Source organism: Coturnix japonica, chromosome 4 (assembly GCF_001577835.2).
Source record: "Coturnix japonica isolate 7356 chromosome 4, Coturnix japonica 2.1, whole genome shotgun sequence".
Classification (NCBI taxonomy): Eukaryota; Metazoa; Chordata; class Aves; order Galliformes; family Phasianidae; genus Coturnix; species Coturnix japonica.
In genome coordinates this window covers 67669924-67695064 of record NC_029519.1, presented here as the reverse complement: position 1 = coordinate 67695064, position 25141 = coordinate 67669924, and the positions used below count along the sequence as shown (strand labels likewise).

General features: G+C 35.7%; 1 protein-coding gene across 4 annotated transcripts in view; it reads right to left on the bottom strand.

Moving 5' to 3' along the window:
• Positions 1–25141, bottom strand: part of KCNIP4 (potassium voltage-gated channel interacting protein 4) — a 372702-nt gene that overhangs the window by 206921 nt on the left and 140640 nt on the right. The gene's annotated exons all lie outside the window — the stretch shown is intronic.

Genomic DNA, 25141 nt, shown 5'->3' with positions numbered 1-25141 from the left:
AGCATTTAAATTTCCTACGTAGATAATTTTTTTTTCCTATCATAAAAAATAATTTTAAAAAACATTTCAAGACATTTCAAGTAATTTCATTACAGATGTTCAGTCCATTTCAACATATGCCACAGACAATTTCTTGACTTAGAAACAGAGTGTGTTTAATGTGGTTGCTTTACGGCATAGATATACAACTTGTCTTTGCATGCATAACCACCCTTCTGCTAAAGAAACGTCAATGTGGGGCTTGCCATGCATTGCAGTCATATGAAATGCAAACAGAGGCATGGAGAAGCAGCTGTTTTCCCAATATAGTAAATTCTTTAGGGAAATTTGTGCAGGAAAAGGCAATGAATGCATCAGCAACCACTAACACACTAATAATTACTGCAAAGCAAATGAACATCTGCATGCAAGGACAAAAACCAGCACTATAACTAGTGGAAGGAAAGATGAAAGAAGAAATCTATATGAAGGGGAGTGGAACTGCATCACCCTCTTATTGGTGAGGAGATTGCAAGCATATTACTTACAAATTTCATTTCAAATTGTGTTTTTGTTGGATGGTAGCAAGTGCTTTTCTTATATGAATTACAGAATCATAAAGGTTGGAAAAGACCTCCAGAATCATCTGCTCCAACCATCAACCCATCACCACCATAAGCACTCTAGATTCATCCTAAGAGAGAGTGTGAAAATGCTATGCAGAACAGCAAGTACTTTGCCATGACTTATTATCTGCTTGAGCAAATGCAAAAGTTTCCAGAAGAACATATATCAGCATGCTAAAGTCCACGATGGAAGGTAAAGCAGAAAACTGGAATTTTTCTTGTGAGAATAACATGCTTTCCAGTTGTGGGTTGCTTAGGGGAAAAAAACACCAAGCTAACTTAGCTGGCATATTTATATTATGTCTTTCTCTAAGAAAATAGAGCCATGGGACACAAAATTGGTCATTCTGAAGGTGAGTTCCTGTTGCAGCAACTCTCTCACAGACACAAAGGCTTTCATGGGTTCATTCCTCATTTCTGACTGCTGTTAGCCTCATCTCACTATCCACAAATGTTCTTATCACACTACTCAGTAGAAATGCACATGTACTCAAGGAAAGATGAATCCGTAGTACTGATGGGGAAAGCAGAAGGAAGTGTGTTTTTTTAAATACGCAAATATACATTATAAAATTAAATGACCATTTGTACAAGTAGGAAGGCTGATGTCTAATCATAAATGACCTGGTGTCTGCTTATTTTCTTTTTCTTGATTCAATTTTAGCATGATGCTCCGCTTATTTAAAAGTCCATGATATTTCTTTATTCACAGTTGAAATAAAAGCTTCAATTTTTTCATGTCACTATAGCAGAGCCAAGTTCTGTTGCCTGGGTGCAGCCCTCCTGTCCTTCTAGTTCTCTGCTACTGCCCAGAAACTGCACCAGTGTCCCACTACTGAGCAGAGAATTAACATGTGGCAATGCACTTTTGGTATAGTATGCATTTAGCCATACAGACAGCAGTCCAAAAGATGTTAATTAATCATATTTCTCAGGAACAAATTCTGGAGACAATATTGTTTGATACATTCATTAACTGAGAGGTGGGATGGTGAAAATCCCCACCAAGTTCATCTAGGACAGCAAACAGTGGGGAGTGGTAGACTAGTTGCTGTGCAGAGCTCCCACTTAGATGGATGGGCTAGTTCTAAGATATAAGAAGGTTCAAAAGTTCATCCACGGCAAAGCTGTTTAGTCATTTATTTGGTAACGGGAAAATACATTGATTCCCTGCTGATAACATCCTTCTCCAGAGTTCAGAAACATTAATTACAGAAAGAGTAGACTGGAGAACATTGTCATTCTTCTCAAATAGAAGATTAACCACAGAAAAATTGCCCAAATGTTTAGAAACCTTAGATCTTTACAGTCTGGACATAGCTTTCTAGAATTAATCACTAAAGAATTAAGACAACAAATTAATACAGTATCATTTAACTAGAAAGTTGCTATTTCTCCACTTATACTTTTATGATTATGATTTACTGCAGTAACGTTAGCTAATAATTAAACAGTGAATATGCTTTTCCTTCCACGGTATTAGAAAGATTTGAAAACATGGAAGCAGATTATCTTTTCCTAGAAAATCCCACTGCTTTCCATGCATCTTTTATCCATGTAAAATACGTCCCATTTCCATAAAAGACATCACCCACCTCCTTGTAGGCAGCGGAGTTTCCTTCTCTATATCTTACAACTATAATCACCATAAGAAACATTCACTGGAAAATTTCATCAGAGCACATACTGATTAACTGATAAATACCCTCAGTTCCAGATCTTCTCACAAAAGAATTCTAACCTCAAGGGAAGCATGTGAAAAGTGCACTTACTGAATTCTGTTGTCTTACACATGCTCACGCTAAACTAAGATAAATGCTATTTTTATCTTAACTACTGAGAAGGTAATTTAATCTCTCTGATAGCTAAAGTAATAGAACTTGTTTGTTTTTTAAATTGGAGTTGCATCCTAACATATCTAAATCACCATTCCAAATTTTTCCCTTTGTTTTTACCTTTATTTTCTCTTAGAAAACTTCTGATTTTGACTTTTGTCTCTAACTTGACACTTAATAAAACACTAGAGAGCAATAAGAATTTAAGTGTAGTGATAAAAGGAATAAATTTTCAGTAGAGCAAATTTGTATTATGTTCTTTTCTGTAAAGAGATCATTAAGTGTGCTTTATTTTCAGACCTAGATGCTTAGAAACTTTGTGAAAGTTAAGGTTAGGGGAAAAAAAGGAAAAGAAAAATGAGGTAAGATGGATTTTTTGATAGGGATTATTTACATTAGTTTTGAAGTGGTGTTACTTAAGTAAATAAATTTTTTATCTATAAAATCCCAGTTGTCTTAAGTGCATATTTAGCTATTTTAATACAATGTGCTTAGATTGTCCAGATTAAGGAATTTAAGAATTCATTTATTTTTTTTATGATTCAAAGCCATATGATTTTTTCCTTCTTTTATTTTTTTTCATATATTCATCTTCTACCATGAATTTGTTGCAGATATCAGTATCCTGAACGTGTTACAAATGAATACAATTCAGTTGTGTCATCTTCAGCTTAACCTACACCTGTATGCTGTGGGTCAGCCTATGATTAATGGAACCAGTCCCTGCTTGAAGCTTTAAAGCGACTCATTATTAATTTCAACTTTCATGCTACACGCTGATGAACATCACATAGCCTGCAGTGCCCTCCTTTGTTCTGCTTAGTGAGAAAGTTCAGTTTAAAAGTTAACTATAAAATGAACTAAGAGGAGAGAACATAAAGTGGTATCTGTAGAAAGTAAAGAAATAACATGTGAAACTAAAGATGTGATCAGGTTAACAAATGAAGTGTATTGCTGATTATATTTTTCCCAAGTACTTTTCCATGGCAGGAGGTGCTGCACTACCTGAGTCCTACCATAGAAAAGGACCCAGTAGGCAGCCCACACACACTTACATCACTTGTGTGTCCCTATCTTTATCCTAATGTGATGCATCATGTTCTAATGTGAGTATCTGCTTGACTGCAAAAATAATTAAGAGTTACTCACATCTAGGAAGATCCTGTAAGGGTGGTCAAAGGTGGGATCTGCACAATGTGATGCCCACAAGGCCACCTGATAGAGGGGGTCCCCAGCTTCTGAAGGGATATAAAACTACATACAACATGCTCCCTTTCTTTCTAGTGGAAATACTGCCAATCAATGCTATTTTTAATCAATATCTTATGGAGTCCGAATGACTTTTGTATTGAAGGTCATAGCAATCACTAGCACTGGTGCCTTAATCAATCTGATAGAATTAATGTGTGTATATTTATTTATTTATTTATTTATTTATTTATTTTTCTTTAAATAGATTTCCCATTTACTCTTAATATCTGCATTGACAGAGCCCTTAGATGTCTCCTATGTAGTTGTTTTTCTGCACCTGCCATTTACCATTAGGACGAATCCTTCAATTGATTTCTAGCAGCTTTCTGTAAAAACCCTGTTCTTCATGTTTTTACAATTGTTTTTCCACCTTGGGGTATGTAACTAAGGTCAAAGCTGAATCTGAAAGTACACTGTTAGCTTATGCAACACTGCTATTTTTAGTTTACAGTTATTCAGCTGGGGTTTTTGAAAGGTGGGGAGAATGCTGGAGATGAGAAAACAGAACTGGTGTGTTATTTTAACAATGTTTTACATGGAATAAATATTTCTTCCACAGAGTGGCAGCAAAGCCTTTTCAGAGGAAGAACTGTATCTCTCCAGAACTTTGTGCTGTATCAGTTGAAAGTTATGAGTAGCTGAAGTCAGGGTGCACAGATTCTTTGCTGAATTGTAACCCATTGGAAAGATTCAGCCTCGGTTCTAGAATTCTAAATCACTGCAGAGCCTTATTCTACTACAATGTTTTTTCTTTTCTAATAGTTCTATTTCTTCCCCCCATAATAAAGGTCTTGAAATACAAAACAGTTCACAAAAAATGTAGAATGATGTTTTGCTGCATTACACAACCGTGCTGGAAACCCACAGCTTTTGACCTTCTCAAGAACTCTATTTATTCTGTCATGTTTGAAGACAAAGAGCATAATTATTTCTTAAATATGGTGACCTCACTTTCTAAAAGGCTTTAAAAAAAAAAACAAAAAAAACCTTTTTTTATTCCAGAATATATATATATATATAATAGGGTTTTTTTTTCCAATTCAGAATGATTAAAAGCATTTAATTTAGGGAAAGTCTTTGTAAAGTCATGCAAATTAATCAAAGAATTAATTATAGTTATATCAAGTAAGAAAATTAAGTAGAACTGCCAGCTTATTTTCTGAAAGAGAGAATAGAAAATTATTAAATTTTAGGAAATAATCTATTGTGAATGTAAGTTAAAAGTGTGGAGTCCGCATTACAATCAGCTCAATAAAAGCAATATTTTAGATAAAGATCAAATATCTGACATCTAGGATGTAGGTGTTTTTTTAGGCAACTACTGGCATCTTAGACTACAGTGTAATTAAATAACAAAATCTTTCTGGAGGGATAGTGAAGTACACTGAACCATAATCTTGAAACTTTTGAGGGCTATCTCAAGATAACGTGCTCAATAGGAACATGTATCTACTTTCATATGCACCAGCTGATCATTCTAACTAGGAACCTAAATTTTATTATGCAAAATTTGGATTTTTTGAAATTCAGACAAACTACAATTGTTACGATGTGTGACATGAGAAAAGCTCATTTCTCAACTGAGACTTATGACTCGTGGCTCAAATATAGTAACAAATTACTTTTAGGAAAGAGTCTAATGGTATGTATCAAACAGAAGAGACCCTTAAATTTTAATATTTATATCTGTGGGTGAAAATAAACAATTTGTCTACATTGAAATCCTGAAAAGATGGGGAAGGTTTTGTTTGGAAAAAAACCACAACAAAAACAAACAAACAAACAAAAAAAACAGAACAACAACAACAACAACAACAAAAGGAAATTTCCTTTAGCTTTTATGCTCAGTATTTCATGTCAAAACTGAATGACCCACAAGAATAAATCTTTTACAAATCATTCTATTACTACTGTCGTATTGTGATAAACCAATACTGACTTTTTGTCTTCTAACTGCCCTTTATCTTCAGTAATTGAACTTCTAATGATATAGATGAGATTTATCCATGCTGTGGATGACTTACTGTCCATTTACAAAACTACTATTAGGAGATCATCATAATCAGCTCTTAACTACTATATATTATAAAACATTTCAAATTAACTTTAGAAAATTTAATGAAAGAAGGGAAAGGAACAAAATATGTGTGCTGCCTGTGTGTTGCTTACAGCTATAACATGACCTATCGATTTTAGATAACTTTTATTGCTTGTGTTAAAAAGCCAATTATTAAATGTCAGAAGTTCACATTCATTTGACATAACTTGAAATAGGCATTTTTAGACAGCATGTTTTAGCTTTAGGTAACATAAATGCTTTACCCTTTGAAAACTCTGAATTTAACAGAAATGCTGGATAATTCATATAGTCCATGTTGTACAAGGATACCACTGATAATTCCTGCTGTTTATTGAAGAGAATTGTTAACAGTGCACCTATGGAATCTCACACTTAGGCTGTCAAACATCCATGTATACATAAAGATGTATTTGCTAGATAGTGATGTGCATTTTACAAACAGATACAGAAGTATCTGATTATTTTCGGGTCTAACAAATACTGCTTCATGTAAATATATAGTAGTAACTTATGAGCTCCTGGAGGTACTACATATACTATTAAAAGTATGCAAAAAGATTCATAATAGCAAATTTAGCATCACAGTGCCAAAGTTCTCTATCTAATAATCTATTCTACTTCAAAATATAACCACAGAAAGAAAAACAAACAAACAACTGAAAGTATGGAATTAGGAGGATTAACTAGCTCAGCCACTTGGCTGATTATCAAGTAGGCACTGTATATTATCACTGCATGAGTTTAATGAGGAGTTGGAACAGGACTGAGTCAAAATTAGACTTCAGTCTGCCTTAAAACCTTGTAATAGCTCTTCTTGCTGCTACTTTCCACATCCATCCTCCACTAAGAGAAACTCAAACTAACATTCAAATAAACACAAATTTGTAGGTACGCAAAGCAGCTTGGGCACCTCAGGAATGCAAGCTCATTTATTTCACTGTGTGCTGCAGCTGGCTTGTTTAAAGTTGGGTCAGTTATTTCTAAACAATAATGCAGTCATCATGACAGGCACTCATAAAATATCCCTGTGCTGTTTTTAGTCATGTTATCCCTACTGTGCTTCAGATGTGTCTCAGTGAAACAGTCTGCCACAGCCAACCACATGCCATGCTGAGTCCTTCCTTGTTATTTTGGGGAATGTCTCCACAGAATACTCCCTGACTACTTTATAAATTATCTTTATTGCAAAATCACTAACAATTAATTTAACAACACACCAACAGAAGGTTTTGAGTTGTAAGCAATATATATATATTGCTGTAAGCATATATACATATAATACATATATTGTATTACATACAATATATATATTGTATGTAAGCTATATATATATATATATATTCCAATTAAAAATGTATAAATCAACATCTTTTCATGAAAAATGGGTTTAACTTGAATGAGGGAGAACTAATCTCTCTCAGAACCTTTGGAGAGACTAATTCTAGAGAACAGTGTTTCACAAGGTGGATATGATGATTTAATAAATTAGGGAAATATATGTATGTATATGAGGCTTTGCATTTCTTTGCTGGTACTCAAACACAGAATATAATTTGCTTTTGTGGGCTGATGCTGCCTCCACAGATTGATACTCAATACAACTACAGAGCTATAGTTTACAGAGTTCTTATAATTGTGTAGCTACTTTTTCAACAAATAAAATGAACTAGAAAAAGATAGAGGTAACACGTAAGTCAGAACGTTCAATGTGGACCTAGAATTCATTAGGCAATATTTCCCTATTAGTCTAGGGATTTACTTTATTATAGATAGAAATATATACTCTATATAGTTTAGTACTGCAATGTTTTTTATGTTACACAGGTTTAGAAAATACTATAAAGCCATAACTTGTTTTCATATGTACTTTCTCCACTTACTGTCTCTCAGTGTACAGTTGTACCATTTTCACAAAAGGAATGAGACTGCTGCTCCTTCAACCCTATTAAGCTAGTTCTCCCTGCCTTATTTTCCACACCCTCTCAAGGTATACAATATATATAAAACCACATAGGCTTCACCCAGGTTATCAGCACCACTGTTTCACAGACACTGCTGGATGTCTTTTTACATTTACAGCAAGGAGATAGTGCCTTGTCTTCCCAATATAATGGATCCAAGTTAAAAACAAACATCAGGATCTCTATACTAGAGCACACAAGTCAAACAATTAGACCTATTTAATCACAAATAAGGGAACAGTGAGTAACAGAACTTCTGAAAAAGATAAAAAATTTCAGTTCCTCCACAACTGAAGGAAAGGACAGGTAGATCTTAAAAAAACATTCCTAGAAGTTTATTCTTCATCTCTTCAGTTTGTTCCCTATGAAGTTGGCCTCTTCAATCAGACCTGTTTTAGCATATCTTCATTAGCATATCACATTTGATGATTTCAAGTGGACTATTTCAAATTCATATTTAAATACTATGAAAAACACTCAGCATCTAAACAGTTGTCCAGAGCTGATGTTTTCTTTTCTGGAGTCTAATCTTCCCCCTTCCCAGCTATAGTCATAATATGAGAGCTGATCTGAAGAAGCAGCTGTAAAATTAAAAAAGAAATGTACATTTCTGAAGAATATAAAGAATTCAAGACTGAGCTGACAGTAGCACTGGTGAAACTCAGTATTTTTAGCCCTAGCTCATTGATCTGGGTGATTGTGCTACCTGCCACGTTAGAAAAGTAGGTCTGACAGAGCCAATCTGAGCATTACTTGACATGAAAATATAATATTTTTTTGTACTTTGTATCACGTTTTATTAACTGAAAAGTTCAAAAGCTCAGCCTAAGTAATGATCCAGAAAAAATGTTTTAAAGGGTAGCTTTAGAAATGTAGGCCCCAAAATGTACTTCATCTTATCCAGAAATGTGTGTCATTACTCTTGAATAACAAAATATTCATGTTTATCTGTAGTTAAGGGATGCCACTGTGTGGGAAAATAAAAAAATAACTCTGAATGCATCAGTTTATTCACTATAGCTTTTATTTATTTATTTTTTTTTCCCCTTACATGGTTAAAAACCTTCAGTTCTCTTTTGTGTTTCACATTTATCAATGGTATAAAAGCACACAAATGGGAAATCACTACATTTACTAATTTCATGGTATCCTACCTCTTAGTAATACCTAATGAGCCCTGTCCTTGTTTCTGCAACAGCAAATGAACAGTAAGCAGATCAAAACATGAAGGTACATATTCATTTTTAATAGAACAATTGAATTAATGGAAGTCAGGAATATTCATGTATTTGCAGAACTGAAAGAAAAAAATTGTACCCTAGGGAAAAAAAAAAAAAAAAAAAAAAAAAGCCCAAATGCTAAGCATCATTACCTTTATGCTTAAAGAGTAAATAAACTATAAAATAAATCAAGCATTGTACTATAGTTAACCATGGGCAAGCTACATTATCTCGTGTTAAGAAAGGACACCTAAAGTACACGTAGTTCCAACACTAAATGTTTAACAAAGTGGCATATTTATTTACTCCATTTTTATTATAATTAAAGAGTTTCACTGTTTCGCTCCCAGATACTTGTATGTCTTTTTGAATGTTACTGCATACTTATAAAAATAACAGATTCACTAAGTGGGGAACATCCATAAAATTTCCCTCTCAGAAAACAATGTTTTTCTGCAGAAATTCACAGCTAACCCACATTAACTTTCTTCTTCCCAACTTCTTCCTACACTCAGGGCAGAAGACAAGTTGACAAGTACTCTTGAAAGTGCTCCACCAGTCATGCTGAATCCTTTTGAGGCAAGCAGTGCACAGCACTCAACTGTTTTACAGCACTGTTGTCTAGCAATGATCACAGTGCTGTCACAAAAGTGCTTTATTTATAGCCCAGTGCTGAGTCTGGCTAAAATTATTTGTATCTCACAAATTATGCTCCATAAAAATGACTGGCTTTGTTATGGGAAAACATGTCTGCATAATTGATAGCAAAAGACAGGAAGGTGCTAACAACTATCAATTTCTGTTGTCAAAAAGCAGCTGAGGCTGAAATGTGCTGCTTAATGTACCAGCAAGATTATCTGATATGTACATAAAAATTTTCTAAAAAACCTATCATCTGGAACCAATTTAATAGATTTTTTTCCTAATATTGAAGAAAAATACATTATATATTGGACTTTCTCCCAAAGTTTCAGAAATTGATACTAATTTTCTGCTTAGAAGGAATGTAAGATTTTTCCAGTGTAAAGTATCAAAGGATATAGAAATAAAATCCCATAATATGAGCAGTAGGAGAACTTAGAAATATTTGGTGTTTTCACTCCAGTGACTGTTTAAATACTGGATACCTCAAACTCAATCTTTCACGTCTTGAATTCTTTGTTAATAGTAGGGCCTAACCAGTAACTCCATCTCTCACTGTGAAGATACAAGAAACGTCCTTTATGAATTATTAAACACTCTTCAAATGTGGCTAGGTTTCATAGACTTGACAGTCTGATAAATCTCAGGACTATGATGCATTACCAAAAGACTAAAGATCCTTAGCAGCTTCTTGTGCTTTAGCAATCAGAATAACAAAATCTGGCAAAAAAATTAGATAAATGCATATTTGCTAATGCCTTTTTTATTATTATTATTTTTAGTGGACTTTCATTATTACACTACAATTATCAAACTCTAAAATATATGCCGAAGTTTGGATTATGAATTAAATTCTAAATCTAAATCTAATTACTCTTTTTCTAAAATTTCCTAAAGGGAGAGTATATGATTAAAGAGCCTTAATTTCATAACTTCAATAACTTAAAAAAATGTTGACATCTAAAAATAAAGAGTAATATAGTGACATTTTTTACTGCAAAAATGTACTGAAAAGTATTGCTCTTTCAAAAATAGCAATAACTTATTTTAGTTTAAGCACTGTAAATGTAGTTTCTACTGCAGACAGAAGTCAGGATGGCCACAAAGTTCTCAAAACAGAGATATGGAATCTGGAAATGCCTTGTCATTAGACATATGTTTGCTCTCTTTTGAAATAAAGTTCTGTCTAATGGGCTCAAAAAACTTTTCTGATGAGTGTCCCTGACAGAAATCCCAAAGCAACATACAGGTCTATTCATGGCCAAAGACGCATATACTATTTAATCCTGAATCCTGCAATAGAAGGGGTTCTTTGGTAAAAGCCTTTTTCTGTCATGAGATTCCTCTCCCTCTGTGCTGGACTGCAGCTGCTTCTCTTTACTTTCCTCAAAACTAATGTTTCTTCCAAGGGTAAAGACAATCTTATGGTGGATCAGTAGCCCAGAAATAAAAGAAAGATAAGAAAAATATTGCTGGAAATTCAGAGCTTATTGTGCAGGTTTCATCTACATTAAGATTTGGATGTATTTTTAACTGTTTGTGGTAGAAACTGTTAGGATTATTGCCATTACATCTTCTTATTCTAAAGTATTATCTATATTCTAAACTATGTACTTAGTACAAAAGGAAAAAACAGTTGAGGAAACATTTGTTGATGCCTTAGAGCTTTGGATAAAATGTATAAATACTATGCAGAGCAAAGGTGAAGGCAAACAACCATTCTGAGCCACTCCTAGGAACACCATGGCCATCTTCAGGGAATACCTGAATAACTCTGAAGACATCGGAGTGATTACATGTGCAAGACATGGAGAAGAAGAAAGAACAAAAAATAAAACCACCAACAAATCAAACAGTCAGGTGGTAATTTGGCTGTGTTAGGAACCAAAAGGCTTAAGAAAACACATCAGAAATGAGAGACTTTTTCCTCTCAATGGGAAACCGTGTTGGCAAGACATCTAAAGAACACTTTCTGATCCACTAAGAACATTCTGGCAGCTTCCTTTACCAGAATGAGTTACTGTACATTTGACATTGCCTTTGGTAGTGTATTCCTTCAGCTCTATAAAGTTTTCAAAGTTTCAGATTTTCAGAAAACTCCAAGTTTTTGATGGATGAAAGGTTTATAAAGACCAAAAGATACGACTCCTTGATATGAAAATACAAGTTGAATGGCACAACTGTAGGCTGTGGTTTGGAGAGACCCAGAGTTCTTGAGCTAAAGCTAAGTGTGCACCAAAACTGTACTGTGTAACAGAAAAAAACTACACTGAGAAAAGTAAATCTGTCAGTGCATGTACAAATAATAGCTAAACTGATACTGTCACCAATAAGACTAGCAGAACAAATATCCTTAATTAACTATGCTAGGTGCCTACATCAATATAGCAGTACAGAGACATCTTGCCAGTTAAAAAACTTATCAAAGATTCTGAAAATATTTAACTGAATGGGTCATAGTCGTGAAGCACAATGAACAAGTCTCCTTGGGCAGACAGAAAGAACAGTATAGCAGCCCAGTGAACACCAGAGGGTCCTACACATGCTAAGATCAAGCAGAAAAATAAGGAGATGTAAATTCACAACTTACAACAGAACCAGCACCACTCATCTTTGTGTCATAAATGTCGGGGACAAATCAGTTATTAAGCAATCTCTGGCAATGGAAAAGAATTGAAAACGTGCTTAATTTCAGAACATGTATACCCCCAGTAAGTTTGCAGATGACACCAAGTTGGGAGGGAGTGTTGATCTGCCTGAGAGAAGGGCACTACAGAGGGACCTGGATAGACTGGATTGATGGGCCAAGGTAAACTGTATGAGTTTCAATAGGGCCAAGTGTCAGGTCCTGCATTTTGATCACAATCACAACAACCCCAGGCAACCCTACAGGCTTGGGGAAGATGGACAGTCGGCTGAATACGAGCCAGCAGTGTGCTCAGGTGGCCAAGAAGGCCAATGGCATCCTGGCTTGTATCAGGAATGGTTTCATAGTTTCATAGTTTCGTGCGGGTTGGAAGGGACCTTAGAGATCATCGAGTCCAGCCCCCGGAATTCGAGCCTCTGTGTAGCAGAGCAGCACTTCTACCACTTGCGCCACAGGGGGGGTTCGAACTCCGGGCCCCAGTGTTGCAAGGCGGCGTCTTTAACCACTGCGCCACCGGGGCACACAGTTTGGTGAGCAGGACTAGGGAAGTCATCTTGCCCCTGTGCCTGGCACTGATGAGGCCTCACCTCGAGTACTGTGTTCAGTTTTGGGCGCCTCAGTACAGAAAGGACATTGAGGTGCTGGAGCAGGTCCAGAGAAGGGCAATGAAGCTTGTGAAGGGCTTAGAAAATCAGCCCTATGAGGAGAGGTTGAGAGAACTGAGGGAGCTGTTAAAGGATGCTGAGGGGAGACCTTATTGCTTTCTTCCAATACCTGAAAGGTGCTTACAGTGTGAGCGGGGCAAGTCTCTTCTCACTGGTGACAGGATGAGGGGAAATGGCCTCAAGTTGCGCCAAGGTAAGTTTAGGTTGGACGTTAGGAAACACTTCTTTACAGAAAGGGTTATTAAACACTGTAATAGGCTTCCCAGGGAGATGGTTGAGTCACCACCCCTGGACGCGGTGCTCAGAGATATGATTTAGCAGAGGGTTTTTAGAGTTAGGGTACTATGGTTAGACTGAGGTTGGACTTTGATGATCTTTGAGGTCTTTTCCAACCTGAGTAATTCTATGATTCTATACATACTATTAAGCAGAGAAATAGATGAAAAATGATTAAAAAGTAAATCTCATTAAGTGGGATAAGAAAGGAACAGACTTGATGCTTTTAAAGGTTCTGCTACTCTAAGCCAAGAAGCAAGGAAAACCACATTTTCTTTTGTGTGTTGTCAGATAAGGGTTTGGTTTTTGTTAAAGATAAACTTTTGAAAGGAGATATGACAGGTATTTTGCATAGTTATGTACCACATGAGAAAACTAAGACAGTTATTTTATGAGCACACTGCATTGGAAGCAACTTTTCATTTCAGAGTGAAGAAGCTACCATGGGAGTGGTTATTTTAGGTTTGGTGCTGTCAAACAAGAAAGAATGGATTAACAATACGAAGGAGGCCTTCTGGGGAAAGCAGTAAACACTAGGAAAAATGAGACACGACAGATACAGAAATAAAGCAAACAATCTCCCACTGCACCACCACAATCAAAACCCAACCATTTCAGCAACCTCTGGAAACTGATTAAATATTGTTTTGAAAGATAAACATGTGCAAATACCTGAGCAGTTACTGAAGAATTTGTGCATTATATTAAATGCACAAATTGTCCAAAAGTAAGGAAACAGGCATTTCATTATACTTGCATTTGGAAATTTCCAATGACTAGCTGTCAAATAGTGATCACAAAGAAAGAAAGAAAAAAAAAAAAAAAACATCAGATAAAAACTGAATAATATAGAAGGGAAAATATACAGGGGGAAAAAAAACTGAAAAAATGATTTTCAAATTACACAGGATAAAATGAACAAAATGCACAATTGTAAAATACCTGATAAATTAGAAAAAGAAAATAGGTCAGCAGCAAGAAAAAAGAAATAGGTACAAAGTGAAAATTAATCATCTAATCCCCTTATTGAAAATGTCCTTCATCCCTCCCAAAATAGTGAATCTTACCCAGACATTTTAAAAAATAGAAAGAAAAAAAAAAAAAAAAAAAAAAAAAGAAACCAAAACTCCTGAAGTATGTGAATAATATATTAAAGAATATTTAGATAAGATAGACGTGTTAAAATTGTCTGGGCCTAATTATATTCACCTTAGAGAAAATAGAGCATTTCTGAATCATTAACGATTATCTCAACAAGCTTATGGAGGACAGAACATCCCGGAGGACTACACAAGGGCAAACATAGCACTTGTCTCTTAAGGATGATAAAAGAAAGACTGATGGATTGGCAGACTGAACAGCTGAAACTTTATTCCTGAAGTGGTCCTGGAATAAACTATAAGAAATATTTTGGCAGTGTTCATATAATTTTCAGAAGAAACTTCTCTTACTGCAAAATGTTACACTAACAAAGAAGAAAATACAAAAATCCACAAACGTTTGTCAAATCTGTGCAAAAGTTTTTTATTTCTTTTATAGGGTGGAACAGAAGATGCCGCCATTCACAAAATAAACCAGGAAAATGTTTATTCCTGGCATTTATGTGCCAAGAGTGCCAATTGTCTTCAGTGGAGAATACATCCACAGGAATACAGTACAAACCTACAGGAACTCATTTTAGAGCTCACACAGAATTACTTCAGTTGCCAGAGAGGCAGCATTTACAAAATAATGGATTTTCACTCCAGTAAGAAGAAAAGATTCACAAACAGATTTTAATTCCAAGAGCAGCTCCCAAAATCTCTGCTTGGCCTCAGCTGGACTTGTTTCAGTTTGCCAGTCTCTCTCTTGTAAAGTAAAACCCAAAGCTGGACACAGTTGTATCATCCTCTCCTCTCACAGAGAACTTCCACAGAACAAATAACCTAGAATCATGGAATCATAGAATCACCAAGGTTGGAAAAGACCTAAAAGATCATCCAGTCCAACCGTTCATCTATTACCAATAGCTTCTACTAAACCATATCCCTAAAACACAAAAAGCTAAATCTTTTTTCCCTCTTACTCAATCTAGAGATTCTTACCTGTTTTTCTTACCTACTCTAGTACTAGGGCAGGAAAGATAGGCCACAATGTGGGTATTGGCTCTGTCACTCTTGCTAAAGGTTCCCCTGAATTAGCTGGGGAAATAACAGCTAAAAGACTAACACAAATGTTCTACTATTCAACCAAAGCTGTTGAAAGACAGCAGTATGACTTTAATCACTTTGTTTCTGGCTCTGGCTCTTCTGAGTACTACAGGAGAAGTCACATCAGATAATGTGATAATTCTATTTTTTTGTCTTTTCCATGTTCAGAAAAATAAAAAACAAAAATAAAAATAACACAATATAAAAATAGCCTACCTCTTGTACTGCCTCAAACAACCCTCAGACAAAACAGTGCAGAAAACATCCTGCAAATTCCCAGGTTAGCACAAAGAAGTCAAGCACGACAAGTTCCACTTGCTAATTTTCTCCCATGCCAGGTCTGCTTAGAGGCAAGGAGCCTTCAATTGCTAGAGGACTGAATTTACTGTAACCTTTGTAGATATATGACTGAAGTATTAAAGCCCACAGTGCATGATTAAAGGAAAGCAGGCTAGGTTCTGTTCTTAGACTGTCTCAAAGGTTTTGTCTGTTTTCTTCCAACTATATTTTAAACTCTTGCAACTCTAAAATGCACAAATTTTGGAGGAAAACAAGTCAAGATGTTTGTTTTTTGTGCTGTTTTGTTTTTTGTTTGTTTATTTGTTTTTGTTTATTGTTTATTTTTTGTTTAACATCAATCATATGTATCCCTATATCATATATCCTTAATGCTGCACAAACCCCAGACAGAAGGTATTTGCAGTCCATTTGTGAAAAATAAGCACAGTTCCAGAAAAGTTGTAAGGATCTTGAACCTGCATTGCTTGAAAAGCATTACAAATGACAGCAGTTTGCTTTCCCTTTCCTCTGGTACAGTTCCAAGCTGGAGCATAAGGCACAGTGGTATTTTATGGCGGAGCACAGAAATAAATTCTCTTAGTTTACCTGCTAGAAGAGACTGGAGGAGTTATATTCTGGATTAGGCTCAGACTTGCATTACTTCCAAGACAACAAACAACTCTGTATTTGGTTTTTGTATAGAAGTAGGGAAAATACACCTTCAGCTTACTGTTTTAACTCCAGTAGTGACCAGAGGTGGAAGACTGGGAGGACTATGAAAGATGACCAAACCCAGCGATATTTCCCTCTGATATCCTTGATATTTTCAGGATCTTCTGAACAGAAGTAAATTTTTCTACAGAGTAGCTTTGTAGGATTTCTTTCCCATGAATTTTTGAGATTGTTTTTTTTTTTTGAATCCTTCTTAGCATTGGTCGAAATCAATACCTGTTAGCAAAGAGCTTTATAAGTTGCTACGAGCAGTGAAATAGGTACATCCTCAGTATGTTCTGAATCTGCCACCTGATAATTTCACTTCTTGTGCTTTAATGATGAGAAAAAATGAACTTCCCTTCATGACATTCACTTTTAGAATGATAAAATCACTCAGGTTGGAAAATACCTTCAAGATCATCGAGTCCAACTACAACCTAACCAAACCACCCTAACAACACTCCGCTAGATCACGTTTCTGAGCACCAAATCCAAAAAGTTTTTAAACACATCCAGGGGTGGGGACTCAACCATCTCCCTGGGAAGCCTATTCCAGTGTTTAACAACCCTTTCTGTAAAGAAGTGTTTCCTGATATCCAACATAAACTTACTCTGGCGCAACTTGAGGCCATTTCCCCTCATCCTGTCACCAGTGAGAAGAGACTTGCCCCGCTCACACTGTAAGCACCTTTCAGGTATTGGAAGAAAGCAATAAGGTCTCCCCTCAGCCTCCTCTTCCCCAGACTAAACAGCCCCAGTCCCCTCAACCTCTCCTCATAGAGCATATTCTCCAAGACCTTCACAAGCCTCGTTGCCTTTCTTTGGACTTGCTCCAGCACCTCAATAGCCTTTCTGTACTGAGGCGCCCAAAACTGAACACAGTACTTGAGCCGAGGCCTCACCAATGCTAAGTACAGGGGCAGGATGAATTCCCTAGTCCTGTTCACCAAACCATTCCTGATACATCCAGGATATTGTCCTTCTTGGCCCCCTGGACACAGCTGGTTGTTCATATTCAGCCGACTGCCCATCAGTACACTAAGGTCCCTTTCCATCAATCTGCTTTCCAGCCACGCCTCCCCAAGCCTGTAGGGTTGCCTGGAGTTGTTGTGAAAATGCAGGACCTGACACTTGGCCCTACTGAAACTCATACAGTTTACCTTAGCCCATCTATCCAGTCTATCCAGGTCCTCCTGTAGACCCCCTCTCCCCTCAGGCAGATCAACACTCCCTCCCAGCTTGGTGTCATCTGCAAACTCACTGAGGGTGCACTCAATCCCCTTGTCAAGAACATTAATAAAGATGTTAAATAGAAGCAGCCCCAGTACTGAGCCCTGGGGGACACCACTCATGACCAACCACCAACTGGATTTAACTCCATTGACAACAACCTCTTTGGGACCAGCCATCCAGCCAGTGTTTCACCCAGTGGAATGAAAAAAAAATCTTCTCCCACCTTCCCTGCTATTAGTCATTTTTTTCCAAGGCTGAAGTCCTGAAGTACTTAGGCATGCCCTCATAGTAAAAATCTTCAGTACCTTTGATCACTCATGCAGCCTTTCTCTGTACCCTTTCTAGCTTTATTTTGTCCTTTATAAAACACCAGAAGAGCATACAGGATTCAAGATGAAGGCAATAAATTTATACAAGGGTATAATGATCTTTGCTTTCATTCTTTATTCCTTTCCCAATAATTTTTAATGTCATATTTGCTTTCTTGATAGCTACTCAGTGCTGAGGTGACATTTTCAGAGCATAACCTATTATAATTCACAGATCTCATACTTGAGTGATAAAATCACAAACACAGCACACCCCTGCGGATGTCACTGGAGGACTGTTTTTGAACATGTGCTTACTTTACATTTACAAATACTGACAGTTTATTGTGTATTCTTTCAACATTTTTCTGCCATTCTGTACTGCTGACCTTTTATCATTCCCTAAGAGGAACTTATCCATGCCCAGCTGTCCAGGACTGTGATAGCACTGAGAATGAGACTTATATTTAAGGGGGTCACTGTAAATAATAAATAAACAAATAAGTAAATAAATAAAACACAGGGTAACCTTAATGATATAATCCTTAATGATAAAACCTGGAAAATACCTTACCTTTTCTGGCAACATAAGCTGTTTTCCCACCACTTGCAATTATGAACTAAGTGTTTAGAAATGCTGTTTTTTTAATAAAGGCAAAAAGAAGTCTCTGAAAAAAGCAGACACCCTCAAGGATAACTGCAGTCATATTTTCACAGTTCATCCCTTTGGAGAGTCAATTACTACCCTGAACTCTTTTCTACTCTTGTACAATGCTCCAGTTGCTGTTAAAGATTAAGACATGCTGTGTAGCAAAGTCCTTTAAATATCACTGATCATTGGTTTAACTTCATGCTAGCTAGTGCTCCCTGCCAGCCCCACGTCACACTTCTCTCTCCTCTATTCTGTCATATTTTGAGCTGTCATCTGCTTTGATAATCTCCTCTATTTATTTTATTCCAGCACCTTTACCATGAGTTGACATTTCACTTCTTTGAATACTGAGTGCAATAGAAAGTACTTCTTGTTCACAGGAGGCACCAGGATGGTTTGACTGCACCTCTGAAAGTCACCCTACAGTTCATATCATCTGCTGCACTCCCACACCAGAGGGCATTACCCAGGTTTAAGGAAACCACTGACCTAAGAAACATGGATGCAAGCTTTTGTACCCTAACTGTAACTGCAGAATTCCCTGATGATACAAGTCCACTGTTTTAGAAATAATAAGTGAGTGGGTTGAGGTCAAATACACAATAATTTCAGGCCTGTCACTGAGAATATCCATCTATTTCCTTTCCACTGAAAAAAAAATAAAAAATAAAAAAAAAAAAATCAGATCTCCAAGGCACTCTTTCCCCTTAGAAAAACTCTGTAAACCTCATTTAGCCATATACTTTCAGACCAAACAATCTGACACTTGAGAAATTATAATGATTCATTTGTTCTTCCTCTTTCCTTGGAATCTGAAAAATACCTTCTCTTGCACAGACTGTACTGAGCATCTTCACATAGATAGCACAAACTCTTCCCTCATGCTGCATAAACACAAAAAACATGCATTCACTTGGCCCTTCCTCTGTAGGGCTTTCTCTTACTTGTGCATTGCAAACAAATATTTTGGTAATTTTGTGCTTTTAGCAAATTACTTTTCAAGATCTTATGAATGCCATTCACTTCTACATTTAAGCATAGCATATAGATTTTTGTCTTTTATTTTCTAGTACCTTCTTAATATTCACTAATATTTTCTTTGTCTCTTCCATTTAATGACATCTCTTTACTCTCTAAAACCTATTTTGACACAGTGGCACTGACTTTTACTGAGCCTTAAATATGGTATTTTTAAAATATCACCATCACATCTAAACATACTTTACCCCTGCAGGTAGTCCTTTCAATTTACTTTCAATGAACTCTTCATTTTTATACCAATCTTATGTTTTAAGGTAAGCAGTAATACAAGGGGTTCTGCTTTCCCTTTCAGGATACTGAAACTAATTCAACTATTTAAAATAATATGGCAACTTAAAGAGTTGGTAAGTAGCACTTCAATAGTAACATTTTGAACTGGATCCTCCACTATTACAGATGAAGTTAATTTTTTTTAATTCTATGGTTACTGGAGCATCTGTGACATGAAACAGGCATTTGAAGGTTTACAAAATTTACATTTGGAATTATATTTATAATGCAATTCTTCCACAATAATTGCATTTATTGTGCAATTTATTGGGGGGGGATTTTTCCTTCCTTTATCCCATTCTGTCTCTGACTTTTTCAGCTGTCATTCTACTTTAAAATATATATTATTCTTTAATCTTAATTTTCAGTTTCTGCTCATTAAATCATGACTCCAAAGAAGCAAGTAGTCTGTATCCACAAAGAGCTAGTGTTAAGAAGTGGGGACATAATGGTTTACAAATGAAATTCTGTAAGAACACTTGGTTTTAAAGACACATTCTTAAACTGATATGCTGTAGTCATCCATTTAAGAATGTTCTTTGAAATAATGACACTTTCCTATTAAATACATATCTACAGGACAAACGGATATTTTTTAAAGGGACATGGTAGACTCCTTTGAGTTCTTAAAACTTCACTGGGGCAAAAGCCATAATTTTATCTGAGGAGGTTACAACCCTAGAATTTGCAACACACTGAGAGCCAAGGAATTAGTAAAACAGCTGTGAAATGATCATTTCAGAACCTAATGCCTATTCATCACTGCTGCAGACACAAAAGGGGTAGCTTTGATTGGCAAATTACAATAATAATTAAAAAAATATTTTATCTAGCTGTAAGGATTTAAAATTTAGCAACTTAAGCTTTCTCTTGAGATGCCACATAATGGATACGTTGCTCTGTAAACAGGGAAAGGTACAGAGTATTGAAAGTTACCCAAACATTGTAAAACTGTTGCAGAAATGTTTTGCTTAAAATTCGATCTTCAAACTTTAAGAACACAAAATGTCAAAAATTGTTACAGAAAGGTAAAATGATTGATTCCTAGTTGTAATGTTCTCATAATCTCCTCCAAATTTTAGTTCAAACAGTTTTATACGGGGTAAAACTGAAGTGCTTCTTTTACACATTGGTGGGAACAAGTACTACCCTCCGCGATGGGTAATAGGATCATATGCTCATTCTTCAGGTTGTGACTTCAGCCCACAGGGATAAGAAGCTGATCAAAGTGATTTGCAGTTCTATCGATTTTGCAGAAAAAAAGGACAGAATCCTCATCACTCATTCCGGGATATGGTTCAGTCACTTCTTTTCATATAGTTTTACAGAACACGTAAAAGAGAAAGTTTGCCATCTGAGAACACGTTCCTTCTTTTTAAAGCCTAAAATATTATAAAATTTGCTTTGATTCAACTGTTGACCAAATAAATAAAAACAATTGTATTTTTAATTTATTTTTTTTTAAGAGAGACTGTTTTTATCTTGAAATGCTTCTATCACTGCAGTGAAGACTGTATGTGTGGTTGTAAATGAAATGATGGGTTTATATAACCTTAGAAGCCTATTGCATATCTATGCATATCTGATATATCCATGATTGTCACCTTAAAAGAACAATGCATAGTACTTCATTAAACTCAAACATCCAAGGATTAACTGCATGATAACCATTTCAGGAAACATACATAGGTCATAGGCACTGTAGTGTGTTTTTTTAAAGTAAAGCAAATGCCTCAAGCTTATACAAACAGTCCAGCATTAGCTATAAGAAAGATCACAAATAGAATGCCCATCTCAGTTGTAACCAGGTATCTGATAGTTAGAGATCAGTGAAAGGACCCAAGGGAATGGCACAGAGCTGCATTGACAGAGAAACAGGTTAGGTGTTAGTAAAAGATTCTTCACCAGATGATGATGGACACAGTACAGTCTCCCCAGGACAGCAAACACGGCTCCAAGCTGCCAGAATTCAAGGGTCAGCACTTTCAAACATAGTGTTTGAATTTTGTGTGGTCCTGTGTGGAGCCAGGAGTTGGACTTGATGATCCTTCTGGGACCCTTCCAGCTTAGGATATTCCACTATTTGAGGTTTTACCCACAAGCCTTTGTGGTGACTTTAGTTTCCCTGTTAAAGAGTTGTTAAAACTTAGGGTTATGTATTCTGGGTAAGTTTTCATGGCACAGCAGTTACAGTAACTGGTTTTCTAATGACTTTTTCACCTCATCAAGCAGTTTTTAAAAACTATAAAAAAGCAAAAAAAACGAAACAAACAGACCAAAAAACAAACAAAACAAAAAAAATAATAAAAAAAAAATCACATAGAGCTGAAATATGCAAGAAAGTTTCTTCATTTAACTGTTATGACCCTGTGAAAACAGCACCCTTCTAATTCCAGTGAAGCAAAATGTTTCTTTCGAAGTAATTGTTCGCAAGTCCTTTTCTAGCAGCTACCTTTTAGATATTCCTTTTGTTTAGAAATAATCTTACAAATGCAAATTCACACATTTTTCTCTCAATTGAACTACTTCATGTTGTCTTCTTTGCTATTCCTGTCATGGATCACTTTTAGCATCATTATATTTACAGTTATATTTTCTCCTCATTGGGTTCCTTCCAAGGATGATCAGATCTGATTTTCTGCCTCCCCAATCCCATTTTCTTATTCTACATCACATTAAACAATAATTCCTAATTTTAACTCAAAAGCTTTAAGATTTTAGATAAGCACAGGAATGAAGAGGATAAAAATGAACAAATACCATATATCTGAAAGATTCTCATACTGTATCTATAGCCATATCCACCATAAAAAAACGTAAATAATCTCTATTGCATACAAAAGCTGAATAAAACATTAGTGTGTAGCCCTCAAAGGATAATAAATCTCAATTTGTTTGTGTCAGAGAACTCACAAACGTAACTCAAATGTATACATATATTCCATCTCCCAGTTTCAGTCTGTGGACTTAAAAGGTGAAATAGCCTAAGCATTCAAAATGAATACATAAATCATAGGGTTTAAATGCTCTCAAAGGATAAAGCATTCAAGAACATATTGAAGAGTCAACAATTAACTGTAAAACAGATCAAGTTCTAAGCTAGATTTATACATTACTATTACTAATGACTGAGCAAAGAGGAAAATCTATCTGAAGATACCTGCTTTTCAGCTCAAATTCTTGCAAAATATATTTGTTTTACACACAAAAATGAGACTTTTTATTTTACAAATACGGAGAGATAGTTTCAAAGTTTAAACAGTGATTGCTCTTTTAAAAAGGGAAATGAGTTGGAGAAGTGCAAAAGCAGCTACATACATTCTCAGAAGTTATCTTAAATGGAAAATAATTTTGAAATGAGGAATGCAAAAAAAAAGGAACTGACTTCTGTTTGAGAAGCGAGAAAAAACAGTTGATTAGTATCTGGTACGGCTGAAAAACCAGCGGACATCCAATGAAACGAGCAGATGAACTAAGAAGCAACTTCGCACACTGCAAAGTTAAGATGCAAAGTCCTTTCTCAGATAATGCTGCAGATCCAAATAGATATGTGAGAGAAACTTAAAAAATTCATGAGTGAATTATATCAACTATTAAAAACAAGAACATAATCTGTTTGGGAAGTCCTTGAACTGTAAATTCCTGGGAATCACAAAGCATTCCCAGGGTATCTCAAAATACACTTTTTTTATTTTTTACTTTCTCTAAATATCTTGACTGAGCTAAGATATAGAGCTAATGAATTTCAGCCTGACCTGCAAGAGATTTTTATTTTCTCTATTGTCATTTATATATCATACTGGAACTTCACTTATATGCCTATAGGCCCTCATGACCTCTTCAAAAAGAGTATAATAATTCTCACTGCAGATAAAACAGCTTCATAAAGTAATACTTAACAGGAAAATGTGGGGACTAACTATAAATTACTTCAGAGTGACGATACACATATTGATCATGTTATTATTTACATTATGTCAATATCATGCAAGACTGTAAACAGATGTATGCTACAACTTAAAATAACTATATGATGTATTATGCATTACAAACAGATCGCACAGTTATGCACAATACTGATATTTCTGCTAATTTCACATGATGTTGGCATGAAATCAAAAAGAAAAGGGGAGAGGGCCTTACTATGACTGGAGGCATTTTCTATCAGCGACCAAGCAGACAGGAGAAATAAAGAATCCTCTCACCTTCTCAGAGCTGCTGAAATGAAATGTTTGACTAGTAAGTCACAGTGTAGGCTGTGAAGCCCAACAAGTAAATAAATTTAACACAGCCTACCAGAGAACTAGGTCACCTCCTTTTCAAGGAAAAGACGTAAACAAAAAGAATAAAACACCTAAGCTATAAATAAAAACTCTTGCGATATTGCAGTAAGATAAGAGGCTGAAAGACTTTGGAAAACAATCTATTCTCATTAGAAATTGAAAAAATCTTTTATACTGTTCTTGCTTATAAAAATAGTTTGTGAATTATGCAGTACTGAGCAATAGTGTGTTTATCAACCTTATTTCTTTACTGCTAGTAAAGAATGCCTTTGTCTAAAACTCCTGAATTCATGACACCACCAGACTGTGCCAACATACAAAGAGGTAGTTTTTCACTGTTCAGAAGGCTTATTCTCAAAAAATGCATTTCCCGGTGTCTGCTGGATGTGATACAAGATCACAAAACAAAGAAGAACAATCATTACTAAAGACTCTCAATTTCTTCACTGCATATTGCTTACAAAATGTCAATGGAAAAAAATAAAATAAAATCAATTAATTCAATTATGATATTAATAGTCATTTAATCATTTCCAGAGTCCAAGATTGTATGTAGTGTAAGCTAGCACTTCTTGTTTTTAAGCTGTCACCTGTACTTACTATATGTATGTTCTGCCTGGTCATAGTTGAATCCTTAAATGATTTGTGAAAGTTTCCCTCCTTGGTGAGAAGCAGACCAAGCCTTTTGTTAGTTTCCATCTCAAAAAATATGCCACCTTTCTGGGCTCCTCCATTCAAAAAAGACAGGGATTACTGAGAAGGAATCCAGTGGAGGGCCAAAAAGATAATAAAGGATGAGGAAAGGCTGAGAAACCTGGGTCTGGTTTACCTTTGGAAAAGAAGACTGAGATGGGACCTGATTAATGTTTACAAATACCTAAAGGGAGGTGGGAGACAAATGGATGAGGCCAGGCTCTTCTCAATAGTCTATAGCGATAGGTCAAAGAGGCCTAAAACTTGAACACAGAAAGTTGCAAAATAAAATGCAGA